The sequence below is a fragment of the Vanacampus margaritifer genome, chromosome 5, assembly GCF_051991255.1.
Source record: "Vanacampus margaritifer isolate UIUO_Vmar chromosome 5, RoL_Vmar_1.0, whole genome shotgun sequence".
In the NCBI taxonomy this organism is placed as follows: domain Eukaryota; kingdom Metazoa; phylum Chordata; class Actinopteri; order Syngnathiformes; family Syngnathidae; genus Vanacampus; species Vanacampus margaritifer.
The window spans coordinates 2,155,595-2,170,903 of record NC_135436.1 but is presented as its reverse complement, the minus strand read 5'-3'; positions in this window follow the sequence as shown (position 1 = coordinate 2,170,903).

The window sequence follows — 15,309 nt, the reverse complement described above, 5'->3', positions numbered from 1 at the left end:
AGAGCCAAAATGAACTTTTTATTGCTTTAAACGCGTTTTCAGCCTGATTGTGCACTTTAGGTGAAAATGTCAAAATCTTAAAAATGAGCATAAGCACAATGAAATTAATGCTGGAATCATCTTCAGGATGCTAGAATACACTAAATACAGCAAAAATTTTGAGTCTACAACGTTTAGTTTAGGTGTGAGAGCCAAAATGAACTTTTTATTGCTTTAAACGCGTTTTCAGCCCCTGATTGTACACTTAAGGTGAAAATGTCAAAATCTTAAAAATGAGCATAAGCACAATGAAATTAATGCTGGAATCATCTTCAGGATGCTAGAATACACTAAATACAGCAAAAATGTTGAGTCTACAACGTTTTGTTTAGGTGTGAGAGCCAAAATGAACTTTTTATGGCTTTAAATGCGTTTTCAGCCTGATTGTGCACTTTAGGTGAAAATGTCAAAATCTTCAAAATGAGCATAAGCACAATGAAATTAATGCTGGAATCATCTTCAGGATGCTAGAATACACTAAATACAGCAAAAATTTTGAGTCTACAACGTTTAGTTTAGGTGTGAGAGCCAAAATGAACTTTTTATTGCTTTAAACGCGTTTTCAGCCCCTGATTGTACACTTAAGGTGAAAATGTCAAAATCTTAAAAATGAGCATAAGCACAATGAAATTAATGCTGGAATCATCTTCAGGATGCTAGAATACACTAAATACAGCAAAAATGTTGAGTCTACAACGTTTTGTTTAGGTGTGAGAGCCAAAATGAACTTTTTATGGCTTTAAATGCGTTTTCAGCCTGATTGTGCACTTTAGGTGAAAATGTCAAAATCTTCAAAATGAGCATAAGCACAATGAAATTAATGCTGGAATCATCTTCAGGATGCTAGAATACACTAAATACAGCAAAAATTTTGAGTCTACAACGTTTAGTTTAGGTGTGAGAGCCAAAATGAACTTTTTATTGCTTTAAACGCGTTTTCAGCCCCTGATTGTACACTTAAGGTGAAAATGTCAAAATCTTCAAAATGAGCATAAGCACAATGAAATTAATGCTGGAATCATCTTCAGGATGCTAGAATACACTAAATACAGCAAAAATTTTGAGTCTACAACGTTTAGTTTAGGTGTGAGAGCCAAAATGAACTTTTTATTGCTTTAAACGCGTTTTCAGCCTGATTGTGCACTTTAGGTGAAAATGTCAAAATCTTAAAAATGAGCATAAGCACAATGAAATTAATGCTGGAATCATCTTCAGGATGCTAGAATACACTAAATACAGCAAAAATTTTGAGTCTACAACGTTTAGTTTAGGTGTGAGAGCCAAAATGAACTTTTTATTGCTTTAAACGCGTTTTCAGCCGCTGATTGTACACTTAAGGTGAAAATGTCAAAATCTTAAAAATGAGCATAAGCACAATGAAATTAATGCTGGAATCATCTTCAGGATGCTAGAATACACTAAATACAGCAAAAATGTTGAGTCTACAACGTTTTGTTTAGGTGTGAGAGCCAAAATGAACTTTTTATGGCTTTAAATGCGTTTTCAGCCTGATTGTGCACTTTAGGTGAAAATGTCAAAATCTTCAAAATGAGCATAAGCACAATGAAATTAATGCTGGAATCATCTTCAGGATGCTAGAATACACTAAATACAGCAAAAATTTTGAGTCTACAAGGTTTAGTTTAGGTGTGAGAGCCAAAATGAACTTTTTATTGCTTTAAACGCGTTTTCAGCCACTGATTGTACACTTAAGGTGAAAATGTCAAAATCTTCAAAATGAGCATAAGCACGATGAAATTAATGCTGGAATCATCTTCAGGATGCTAGAATACACTAAATACAGCAAAAATTTTGAGTCTACAACGTTTAGTTTAGGTGTGAGAGCCAAAATGAACTTTTTATTGCTTTAAACGCGTTTTCAGCCTGATTGTGCACTTAAGGTGAAAATGTCAAAATCCTAAAAATGAGCATAAGCACAATGAAATTAATGCTGGAATCATCTTCAGGATGCTAGAATACACTAAATACAGCAAAAATCTTGAGTCTACAACGTTTTGTTTAGGTGTGAGAGCCAAAATGAACTTTTTATGGCTTTAAATGCGTTTTCAGCCTGATTGTGCACTTTAGGTGAAAATGTCAAAATCTTCAAAATGAGCATAAGCACAATGAAATTAATGCTGGAATCATCTTCAGGATGCTAGAATACACTAAATACAGCAAAAATTTTGAGTCTACAACGTTTAGTTTAGGTGTGAGAGCCAAAATGAACTTTTTATTGCTTTAAACGCGTTTTCAGCCCCTGATTGTACACTTAAGGTGAAAATGTCAAAATCTTCAAAATGAGCATAAGCACAATGAAATTAATGCTGGAATCATCTTCAGGATGCTAGAATACACTAAATACAGCAAAAATTTTGAGTCTACAACGTTTAGTTTAGGTGTGAGAGCCAAAATGAACTTTTTATTGCTTTAAACGCGTTTTCAGCCTGATTGTGCACTTTAGGTGAAAATGTCAAAATCTTAAAAATGAGCATAAGCACAATGAAATTAATGCTGGAATCATCTTCAGGATGCTAGAATACACTAAATACAGCAAAAATTTTGAGTCTACAACGTTTAGTTTAGGTGTGAGAGCCAAAATGAACTTTTTATTGCTTTAAACGCGTTTTCAGCCGCTGATTGTACACTTAAGGTGAAAATGTCAAAATCTTAAAAATGAGCATAAGCACAATGAAATTAATGCTGGAATCATCTTCAGGATGCTAGAATACACTAAATACAGCAAAAATGTTGAGTCTACAACGTTTTGTTTAGGTGTGAGAGCCAAAATGAACTTTTTATGGCTTTAAATGCGTTTTCAGCCTGATTGTGCACTTTAGGTGAAAATGTCAAAATCTTCAAAATGAGCATAAGCACAATGAAATTAATGCTGGAATCATCTTCAGGATGCTAGAATACACTAAATACAGCAAAAATTTTGAGTCTACAAGGTTTAGTTTAGGTGTGAGAGCCAAAATGAACTTTTTATTGCTTTAAACGCGTTTTCAGCCCCTGATTGTACACTTAAGGTGAAAATGTCAAAATCTTAAAAATGAGCATAAGCACAATGAAATTAATGCTGGAATCATCTTCAGGATGCTAGAATACACTAAATACAGCAAAAAGTTTGAGTCTACAACGTTTAGTTTAGGTGTGAGAGCCAAAATGAACTTTTTATTGCTTTAAACGCGTTTTCAGCCCCTGATTGTACACTTAAGGTGAAAATGTCAAAATCTTAAAAATGAGCATAAGCACAATGAAATTAATGCTGGAATCATCTTCAGGATGCTAGAATACACTAAATACAGCAAAAATTTTGAGTCTACAAGGTTTAGTTTAGGTGTGAGAGCCAAAATGAACTTTTTATTGCTTTAAACGCGTTTTCAGCCTGATTGTGCACTTTAGGTGAAAATGTCAAAATCTTAAAAATGAGCATAAGCACAATGAAATTAATGCTGGAATCATCTTCAGGATGCTAGAATACACTAAATACAGCAAAAATTTTGAGTCTACAACGTTTAGTTTAGGTGTGAGAGCCAAAATGAACTTTTTATTGCTTTAAACGCGTTTTCAGCCCCTGATTGTACACTTAAGGTGAAAATGTCAAAATCTTAAAAATGAGCATAAGCACAATGAAATTAATGCTGGAATCATCTTCAGGATGCTAGAATACACTAAATACAGCAAAAATGTTGAGTCTACAACGTTTTGTTTAGGTGTGAGAGCCAAAATGAACTTTTTATGGCTTTAAATGCGTTTTCAGCCTGATTGTGCACTTTAGGTGAAAATGTCAAAATCTTCAAAATGAGCATAAGCACAATGAAATTAATGCTGGAATCATCTTCAGGATGCTAGAATACACTAAATACAGCAAAAATTTTGAGTCTACAACGTTTAGTTTAGGTGTGAGAGCCAAAATGAACTTTTTATTGCTTTAAACGCGTTTTCAGCCCCTGATTGTACACTTAAGGTGAAAATGTCAAAATCTTCAAAATGAGCATAAGCACAATGAAATTAATGCTGGAATCATCTTCAGGATGCTAGAATACACTAAATACAGCAAAAATTTTGAGTCTACAACTTTTAGTTTAGGTGTGAGAGCCAAAATGAACTTTTTATTGCTTTAAACGCGTTTTCAGCCTGATTGTGCACTTTAGGTGAAAATGTCAAAATCCTAAAAATGAGCATAAGCACAATGAAATTAATGCTGGAATCATCTTCAGGATGCTAGAATACACTAAATACAGCAAAAATTTTGAGTCTACAACGTTTAGTTTAGGTGTGAGAGCCAAAATGAACTTTTTATTGCTTTAAACGCGTTTTCAGCCGCTGATTGTACACTTAAGGTGAAAATGTCAAAATCTTAAAAATGAGCATAAGCACAATGAAATTAATGCTGGAATCATCTTCAGGATGCTAGAATACACTAAATACAGCAAAAATGTTGAGTCTACAACGTTTTGTTTAGGTGTGAGAGCCAAAATGAACTTTTTATGGCTTTAAATGCGTTTTCAGCCTGATTGTGCACTTTAGGTGAAAATGTCAAAATCTTCAAAATGAGCATAAGCACAATGAAATTAATGCTGGAATCATCTTCAGGATGCTAGAATACACTAAATACAGCAATAAGTTTGAGTCTACAACGTTTAGTTTAGGTGTGAGAGCCAAAATGAACTTTTTATTGCTTTAAACGCGTTTTCAGCCCCTGATTGTACACTTAAGGTGAAAATGTCAAAATCTTAAAAATGAGCATAAGCACAATGAAATTAATGCTGGAATCATCTTCAGGATGCTAGAATACACTAAATACAGCAAAAAGTTTGAGTCTACAACGTTTAGTTTAGGTGTGAGAGCCAAAATGAACTTTTTATTGCTTTAAACGCGTTTTCAGCCCCTGATTGTACACTTAAGGTGAAAATGTCAAAATCTTAAAAATGAGCATAAGCACAATGAAATTAATGCTGGAATCATCTTCAGGATGCTAGAATACACTAAATACAGCAAAAATTTTGAGTCTACAAGGTTTAGTTTAGGTGTGAGAGCCAAAATGAACTTTTTATTGCTTTAAACGCGTTTTCAGCCTGATTGTGCACTTTAGGTGAAAATGTCAAAATCTTAAAAATGAGCATAAGCACAATGAAATTAATGCTGGAATCATCTTCAGGATGCTAGAATACACTAAATACAGCAAAAATTTTGAGTCTACAACGTTTAGTTTAGGTGTGAGAGCCAAAATGAACTTTTTATTGCTTTAAACGCGTTTTCAGCCCCTGATTGTACACTTAAGGTGAAAATGTCAAAATCTTAAAAATGAGCATAAGCACAATGAAATTAATGCTGGAATCATCTTCAGGATGCTAGAATACACTAAATACAGCAAAAATGTTGAGTCTACAACGTTTTGTTTAGGTGTGAGAGCCAAAATGAACTTTTTATGGCTTTAAATGCGTTTTCAGCCTGATTGTGCACTTTAGGTGAAAATGTCAAAATCTTCAAAATGAGCATAAGCACAATGAAATTAATGCTGGAATCATCTTCAGGATGCTAGAATACACTAAATACAGCAAAAATTTTGAGTCTACAACGTTTAGTTTAGGTGTGAGAGCCAAAATGAACTTTTTATTGCTTTAAACGCGTTTTCAGCCCCTGATTGTACACTTAAGGTGAAAATGTCAAAATCTTCAAAATGAGCATAAGCACAATGAAATTAATGCTGGAATCATCTTCAGGATGCTAGAATACACTAAATACAGCAAAAATTTTGAGTCTACAACGTTTAGTTTAGGTGTGAGAGCCAAAATGAACTTTTTATTGCTTTAAACGCGTTTTCAGCCTGATTGTGCACTTTAGGTGAAAATGTCAAAATCTTAAAAATGAGCATAAGCACAATGAAATTAATGCTGGAATCATCTTCAGGATGCTAGAATACACTAAATACAGCAAAAATTTTGAGTCTACAACGTTTAGTTTAGGTGTGAGAGCCAAAATGAACTTTTTATTGCTTTAAACGCGTTTTCAGCCGCTGATTGTGCACTTTAGGTGAAAATGTCAAAATCTTCAAAATGAGCATAAGCACAATGAAATTAATGCTGGAATCATCTTCAGGATGCTAGAATACACTAAATAAAGCAAAAATTTTGAGTCTACAAGGTTTAGTTTAGGTGTGAGAGCCAAAATGAACTTTTTATTGCTTTAAACGCGTTTTCAGCCCCTGATTGTACACTTAAGGTGAAAATGTCAAAATCTTCAAAATGAGCATAAGCACGATGAAATTAATGCTGGAATCATCTTCAGGATGCTAGAATACACTAAATACAGCAAAAATTTTGAGTCTACAACGTTTAGTTTAGGTGTGAGAGCCAAAATGAACTTTTTATTGCTTTAAACGCGTTTTCAGCCTGATTGTGCACTTAAGGTGAAAATGTCAAAATCCTAAAAATGAGCATAAGCACAATGAAATTAATGCTGGAATCATCTTCAGGATGCTAGAATACACTAAATACAGCAAAAATTTTGAGTCTACAACGTTTAGTTTAGGTGTGAGAGCCAAAATGAACTTTTTATTGCTTTAAACGCGTTTTCAGCCGCTGATTGTACACTTAAGGTGAAAATGTCAAAATCTTAAAAATGAGCATAAGCACAATGAAATTAATGCTGGAATCATCTTCAGGATGCTAGAATACACTAAATACAGCAAAAATGTTGAGTCTACAACGTTTTGTTTAGGTGTGAGAGCCAAAATGAACTTTTTATGGCTTTAAATGCGTTTTCAGCCTGATTGTGCACTTTAGGTGAAAATGTCAAAATCTTCAAAATGAGCATAAGCACAATGAAATTAATGCTGGAATCATCTTCAGGATGCTAGAATACACTAAATACAGCAATAAGTTTGAGTCTACAACGTTTAGTTTAGGTGTGAGAGCCAAAATGAACTTTTTATTGCTTTAAACGCGTTTTCAGCCCCTGATTGTACACTTAAGGTGAAAATGTCAAAATCTTAAAAATGAGCATAAGCACAATGAAATTAATGCTGGAATCATCTTCAGGATGCTAGAATACACTAAATACAGCAAAAAGTTTGAGTCTACAACGTTTAGTTTAGGTGTGAGAGCCAAAATGAACTTTTTATTGCTTTAAACGCGTTTTCAGCCCCTGATTGTACACTTAAGGTGAAAATGTCAAAATCTTAAAAATGAGCATAAGCACAATGAAATTAATGCTGGAATCATCTTCAGGATGCTAGAATACACTAAATACAGCAAAAATTTTGAGTCTACAAGGTTTAGTTTAGGTGTGAGAGCCAAAATGAACTTTTTATTGCTTTAAACGCGTTTTCAGCCTGATTGTGCACTTTAGGTGAAAATGTCAAAATCTTAAAAATGAGCATAAGCACAATGAAATTAATGCTGGAATCATCTTCAGGATGCTAGAATACACTAAATACAGCAAAAATTTTGAGTCTACAACGTTTAGTTTAGGTGTGAGAGCCAAAATGAACTTTTTATTGCTTTAAACGCGTTTTCAGCCCCTGATTGTACACTTAAGGTGAAAATGTCAAAATCTTAAAAATGAGCATAAGCACAATGAAATTAATGCTGGAATCATCTTCAGGATGCTAGAATACACTAAATACAGCAAAAATGTTGAGTCTACAACGTTTTGTTTAGGTGTGAGAGCCAAAATGAACTTTTTATGGCTTTAAATGCGTTTTCAGCCTGATTGTGCACTTTAGGTGAAAATGTCAAAATCTTCAAAATGAGCATAAGCACAATGAAATTAATGCTGGAATCATCTTCAGGATGCTAGAATACACTAAATACAGCAAAAATTTTGAGTCTACAACGTTTAGTTTAGGTGTGAGAGCCAAAATGAACTTTTTATTGCTTTCAACGCGTTTTCAGCCCCTGATTGTACACTTAAGGTGAAAATGTCAAAATCTTCAAAATGAGCATAAGCACAATGAAATTAATGCTGGAATCATCTTCAGGATGCTAGAATACACTAAATACAGCAAAAATTTTGAGTCTACAACGTTTAGTTTAGGTGTGAGAGCCAAAATAAACTTTTTATTGCTTTAAACGCGTTTTCAGCCTGATTGTGCACTTTAGGTGAAAATGTCAAAATCTTAAAAATGAGCATAAGCACAATGAAATTAATGCTGGAATCATCTTCAGGATGCTAGAATACACTAAATACAGCAAAAATTTTGAGTCTACAACGTTTAGTTTAGGTGTGAGAGCCAAAATGAACTTTTTATTGCTTTAAACGCGTTTTCAGCCGCTGATTGTACACTTAAGGTGAAAATGTCAAAATCTTAAAAATGAGCATAAGCACAATGAAATTAATGCTGGAATCATCTTCAGGATGCTAGAATACACTAAATACAGCAAAAATGTTGAGTCTACAACGTTTTGTTTAGGTGTGAGAGCCAAAATGAACTTTTTATGGCTTTAAATGCGTTTTCAGCCTGATTGTGCACTTTAGGTGAAAATGTCAAAATCTTCAAAATGAGCATAAGCACAATGAAATTAATGCTGGAATCATCTTCAGGATGCTAGAATACACTAAATAAAGCAAAAATTTTGAGTCTACAAGGTTTAGTTTAGGTGTGAGAGCCAAAATGAACTTTTTATTGCTTTAAACGCGTTTTCAGCCCCTGATTGTACACTTAAGGTGAAAATGTCAAAATCTTCAAAATGAGCATAAGCACGATGAAATTAATGCTGGAATCATCTTCAGGATGCTAGAATACACTAAATACAGCAAAAATTTTGAGTCTACAACGTTTAGTTTAGGTGTGAGAGCCAAAATGAACTTTTTATTGCTTTAAACGCGTTTTCAGCCTGATTGTGCACTTAAGGTGAAAATGTCAAAATCCTAAAAATGAGCATAAGCACAATGAAATTAATGCTGGAATCATCTTCAGGATGCTAGAATACACTAAATACAGCAAAAATCTTGAGTCTACAACGTTTTGTTTAGGTGTGAGAGCCAAAATGAACTTTTTATGGCTTTAAATGCGTTTTCAGCCTGATTGTGCACTTTAGGTGAAAATGTCAAAATCTTCAAAATGAGCATAAGCACAATGAAATTAATGCTGGAATCATCTTCAGGATGCTAGAATACACTAAATACAGCAAAAATTTTGAGTCTACAACGTTTAGTTTAGGTGTGAGAGCCAAAATGAACTTTTTATTGCTTTAAACGCGTTTTCAGCCCCTGATTGTACACTTAAGGTGAAAATGTCAAAATCTTAAAAATGAGCATAAGCACAATGAAATTAATGCTGGAATCATCTTCAGGATGCTAGAATACACTAAATACAGCAAAAATGTTGAGTCTACAACGTTTTGTTTAGGTGTGAGAGCCAAAATGAACTTTTTATGGCTTTAAATGCGTTTTCAGCCTGATTGTGCACTTTAGGTGAAAATGTCAAAATCTTCAAAATGAACATAAGCACAATGAAATTAATGCTGGAATCATCTTCAGGATGCTAGAATACACTAAATACAGCAAAAATTTTGAGTCTACAACGTTTAGTTTAGGTGTGAGAGCCAAAATGAACTTTTTATTGCTTTAAACGCGTTTTCAGCCCCTGATTGTACACTTAAGGTGAAAATGTCAAAATCTTCAAAATGAGCATAAGCACAATGAAATTAATGCTGGAATCATCTTCAGGATGCTAGAATACACTAAATACAGCAAAAATTTTGAGTCTACAACGTTTAGTTTAGGTGTGAGAGCCAAAATGAACTTTTTATTGCTTTAAACGCGTTTTCAGCCTGATTGTGCACTTTAGGTGAAAATGTCAAAATCTTAAAAATGAGCATAAGCACAATGAAATTAATGCTGGAATCATCTTCAGGATGCTAGAATACACTAAATACAGCAAAAATTTTGAGTCTACAACGTTTAGTTTAGGTGTGAGAGCCAAAATGAACTTTTTATTGCTTTAAACGCGTTTTCAGCCGCTGATTGTACACTTAAGGTGAAAATGTCAAAATCTTAAAAATGAGCATAAGCACAATGAAATTAATGCTGGAATCATCTTCAGGATGCTAGAATACACTAAATACAGCAAAAATGTTGAGTCTACAACGTTTTGTTTAGGTGTGAGAGCCAAAATGAACTTTTTATGGCTTTAAATGCGTTTTCAGCCTGATTGTGCACTTTAGGTGAAAATGTCAAAATCTTCAAAATGAGCATAAGCACAATGAAATTAATGCTGGAATCATCTTCAGGATGCTAGAATACACTAAATACAGCAAAAATTTTGAGTCTACAAGGTTTAGTTTAGGTGTGAGAGCCAAAATGAACTTTTTATTGCTTTAAACGCGTTTTCAGCCCCTGATTGTACACTTAAGGTGAAAATGTCAAAATCTTCAAAATGAGCATAAGCACGATGAAATTAATGCTGGAATCATCTTCAGGATGCTAGAATACACTAAATACAGCAAAAATTTTGAGTCTACAACGTTTAGTTTAGGTGTGAGAGCCAAAATGAACTTTTTATTGCTTTAAACGCGTTTTCAGCCTGAATGTGCACTTAAGGTGAAAATGTCAAAATCCTAAAAATGAGCATAAGCACAATGAAATTAATGCTGGAATCATCTTCAGGATGCTAGAATACACTAAATACAGCAAAAATCTTGAGTCTACAACGTTTTGTTTAGGTGTGAGAGCCAAAATGAACTTTTTATGGCTTTAAATGCGTTTTCAGCCTGATTGTGCACTTTAGGTGAAAATGTCAAAATCTTCAAAATGAGCATAAGCACAATGAAATTAATGCTGGAATCATCTTCAGGATGCTAGAATACACTAAATACAGCAAAAATTTTGAGTCTACAACGTTTAGTTTAGGTGTGAGAGCCAAAATGAACTTTTTATTGCTTTAAACGCGTTTTCAGCCCCTGATTGTACACTTAAGGTGAAAATGTCAAAATCTTCAAAATGAGCATAAGCACAATGAAATTAATGCTGGAATCATCTTCAGGATGCTAGAATACACTAAATACAGCAAAAATTTTGAGTCTACAACGTTTAGTTTAGGTGTGAGAGCCAAAATGAACTTTTTATTGCTTTAAACGCGTTTTCAGCCTGATTGTGCACTTTAGGTGAAAATGTCAAAATCTTAAAAATGAGCATAAGCACAATGAAATTAATGCTGGAATCATCTTCAGGATGCTAGAATACACTAAATACAGCAAAAATTTTGAGTCTACAACGTTTAGTTTAGGTGTGAGAGCCAAAATGAACTTTTTATTGCTTTAAACGCGTTTTCAGCCGCTGATTGTACACTTAAGGTGAAAATGTCAAAATCTTAAAAATGAGCATAAGCACAATGAAATTAATGCTGGAATCATCTTCAGGATGCTAGAATACACTAAATACAGCAAAAATGTTGAGTCTACAACGTTTTGTTTAGGTGTGAGAGCCAAAATGAACTTTTTATGGCTTTAAATGCGTTTTCAGCCTGATTGTGCACTTTAGGTGAAAATGTCAAAATCTTCAAAATGAGCATAAGCACAATGAAATTAATGCTGGAATCATCTTCAGGATGCTAGAATACACTAAATACAGCAAAAATTTTGAGTCTACAAGGTTTAGTTTAGGTGTGAGAGCCAAAATGAACTTTTTATTGCTTTAAACGCGTTTTCAGCCCCTGATTGTACACTTAAGGTGAAAATGTCAAAATCTTCAAAATGAGCATAAGCACGATGAAATTAATGCTGGAATCATCTTCAGGATGCTAGAATACACTAAATACAGCAAAAATGTTGAGTCTACAACGTTTTGTTTAGGTGTGAGAGCCAAAATGAACTTTTTATGGCTTTAAATGCGTTTTCAGCCTGATTGTGCACTTTAGGTGAAAATGTCAAAATCTTCAAAATGAACATAAGCACAATGAAATTAATGCTGGAATCATCTTCAGGATGCTAGAATACACTAAATACAGCAAAAATTTTGAGTCTACAACGTTTAGTTTAGGTGTGAGAGCCAAAATGAACTTTTTATTGCTTTAAACGCGTTTTCAGCCCCTGATTGTACACTTAAGGTGAAAATGTCAAAATCTTCAAAATGAGCATAAGCACAATGAAATTAATGCTGGAATCATCTTCAGGATGCTAGAATACACTAAATACAGCAAAAATTTTGAGTCTACAACGTTTAGTTTAGGTGTGAGAGCCAAAATGAACTTTTTATGGCTTTAAATGCGTTTTCAGCCTGATTGTGCACTTTAGGTGAAAATGTCAAAATCTTCAAAATGAGCATAAGCACAATGAAATTAATGCTGGAATCATCTTCAGGATGCTAGAATACACTAAATAAAGCAAAAATTTTGAGTCTACAAGGTTTAGTTTAGGTGTGAGAGCCAAAATGAACTTTTTATTGCTTTAAACGCGTTTTCAGCCCCTGATTGTACACTTAAGGTGAAAATGTCAAAATCTTCAAAATGAGCATAAGCACGATGAAATTAATGCTGGAATCATCTTCAGGATGCTAGAATACACTAAATACAGCAAAAATTTTGAGTCTACAACGTTTAGTTTAGGTGTGAGAGCCAAAATGAACTTTTTATTGCTTTAAACGCGTTTTCAGCCTGATTGTGCACTTAAGGTGAAAATGTCAAAATCCTAAAAATGAGGATAAGCACAATGAAATTAATGCTGGAATCATCTTCAGGATGCTAGAATACACTAAATACAGCAAAAATCTTGAGTCTACAACGTTTTGTTTAGGTGTGAGAGCCAAAATGAACTTTTTATGGCTTTAAATGCGTTTTCAGCCTGATTGTGCACTTTAGGTGAAAATGTCAAAATCTTCAAAATGAGCATAAGCACAATGAAATTAATGCTGGAATCATCTTCAGGATGCTAGAATACACTAAATACAGCAAAAATTTTGAGTCTACAACGTTTAGTTTAGGTGTGAGAGCCAAAATGAACTTTTTATTGCTTTAAACGCGTTTTCAGCCCCTGATTGTACACTTAAGGTGAAAATGTCAAAATCTTCAAAATGAGCATAAGCACAATGAAATTAATGCTGGAATCATCTTCAGGATGCTAGAATACACTAAATACAGCAAAAATTTTGAGTCTACAACGTTTAGTTTAGGTGTGAGAGCCAAAATGAACTTTTTATTGCTTTAAACGCGTTTTCAGCCTGATTGTGCACTTTAGGTGAAAATGTCAAAATCTTAAAAATGAGCATAAGCACAATGAAATTAATGCTGGAATCATCTTCAGGATGCTAGAATACACTAAATACAGCAAAAATTTTGAGTCTACAACGTTTAGTTTAGGTGTGAGAGCCAAAATGAACTTTTTATTGCTTTAAACGCGTTTTCAGCCGCTGATTGTACACTTAAGGTGAAAATGTCAAAATCTTAAAAATGAGCATAAGCACAATGAAATTAATGCTGGAATCATCTTCAGGATGCTAGAATACACTAAATACAGCAAAAATGTTGAGTCTACAACGTTTTGTTTAGGTGTGAGAGCCAAAATGAACTTTTTATGGCTTTAAATGCGTTTTCAGCCTGATTGTGCACTTTAGGTGAAAATGTCAAAATCTTCAAAATGAGCATAAGCACAATGAAATTAATGCTGGAATCATCTTCAGGATGCTAGAATACACTAAATACAGCAATAAGTTTGAGTCTACAACGTTTAGTTTAGGTGTGAGAGCCAAAATGAACTTTTTATTGCTTTAAACGCGTTTTCAGCCCCTGATTGTACACTTAAGGTGAAAATGTCAAAATCTTAAAAATGAGCATAAGCACAATGAAATTAATGCTGGAATCATCTTCAGGATGCTAGAATACACTAAATACAGCAAAAAGTTTGAGTCTACAACGTTTAGTTTAGGTGTGAGAGCCAAAATGAACTTTTTATTGCTTTAAACGCGTTTTCAGCCCCTGATTGTACACTTAAGGTGAAAATGTCAAAATCTTAAAAATGAGCATAAGCACAATGAAATTAATGCTGGAATCATCTTCAGGATGCTAGAATACACTAAATACAGCAAAAATTTTGAGTCTACAAGGTTTAGTTTAGGTGTGAGAGCCAAAATGAACTTTTTATTGCTTTAAACGCGTTTTCAGCCTGATTGTGCACTTTAGGTGAAAATGTCAAAATCTTAAAAATGAGCATAAGCACAATGAAATTAATGCTGGAATCATCTTCAGGATGCTAGAATACACTAAATACAGCAAAAATTTTGAGTCTACAACGTTTAGTTTAGGTGTGAGAGCCAAAATGAACTTTTTATTGCTTTAAACGCGTTTTCAGCCCCTGATTGTACACTTAAGGTGAAAATGTCAAAATCTTAAAAATGAGCATAAGCACAATGAAATTAATGCTGGAATCATCTTCAGGATGCTAGAATACACTAAATACAGCAAAAATGTTGAGTCTACAACGTTTTGTTTAGGTGTGAGAGCCAAAATGAACTTTTTATGGCTTTAAATGCGTTTTCAGCCTGATTGTGCACTTTAGGTGAAAATGTCAAAATCTTCAAAATGAGCATAAGCACAATGAAATTAATGCTGGAATCATCTTCAGGATGCTAGAATACACTAAATACAGCAAAAATTTTGAGTCTACAACGTTTAGTTTAGGTGTGAGAGCCAAAATGAACTTTTTATTGCTTTAAACGCGTTTTCAGCCCCTGATTGTACACTTAAGGTGAAAATGTCAAAATCTTCAAAATGAGCATAAGCACAATGAAATTAATGCTGGAATCATCTTCAGGATGCTAGAATACACTAAATACAGCAAAAATTTTGAGTCTACAACGTTTAGTTTAGGTGTGAGAGCCAAAATGAACTTTTTATTGCTTTAAACGCGTTTTCAGCCTGATTGTGCACTTTAGGTGAAAATGTCAAAATCTTAAAAATGAGCATAAGCACAATGAAATTAATGCTGGAATCATCTTCAGGATGCTAGAATACACTAAATACAGCAAAAATTTTGAGTCTACAACGTTTAGTTTAGGTGTGAGAGCCAAAATGAACTTTTTATTGCTTTAAACGCGTTTTCAGCCGCTGATTGTGCACTTTAGGTGAAAATGTCAAAATCTTCAAAATGAGCATAAGCACAATGAAATTAATGCTGGAATCATCTTCAGGATGCTAGAATACACTAAATAAAGCAAAAATTTTGAGTCTACAAGGTTTAGTTTAGGTGTGAGAGCCAAAATGAACTTTTTATTGCTTTAAACGCGTTTTCAGCCCCTGATTGTACACTTAAGGTGAAAATGTCAAAATCT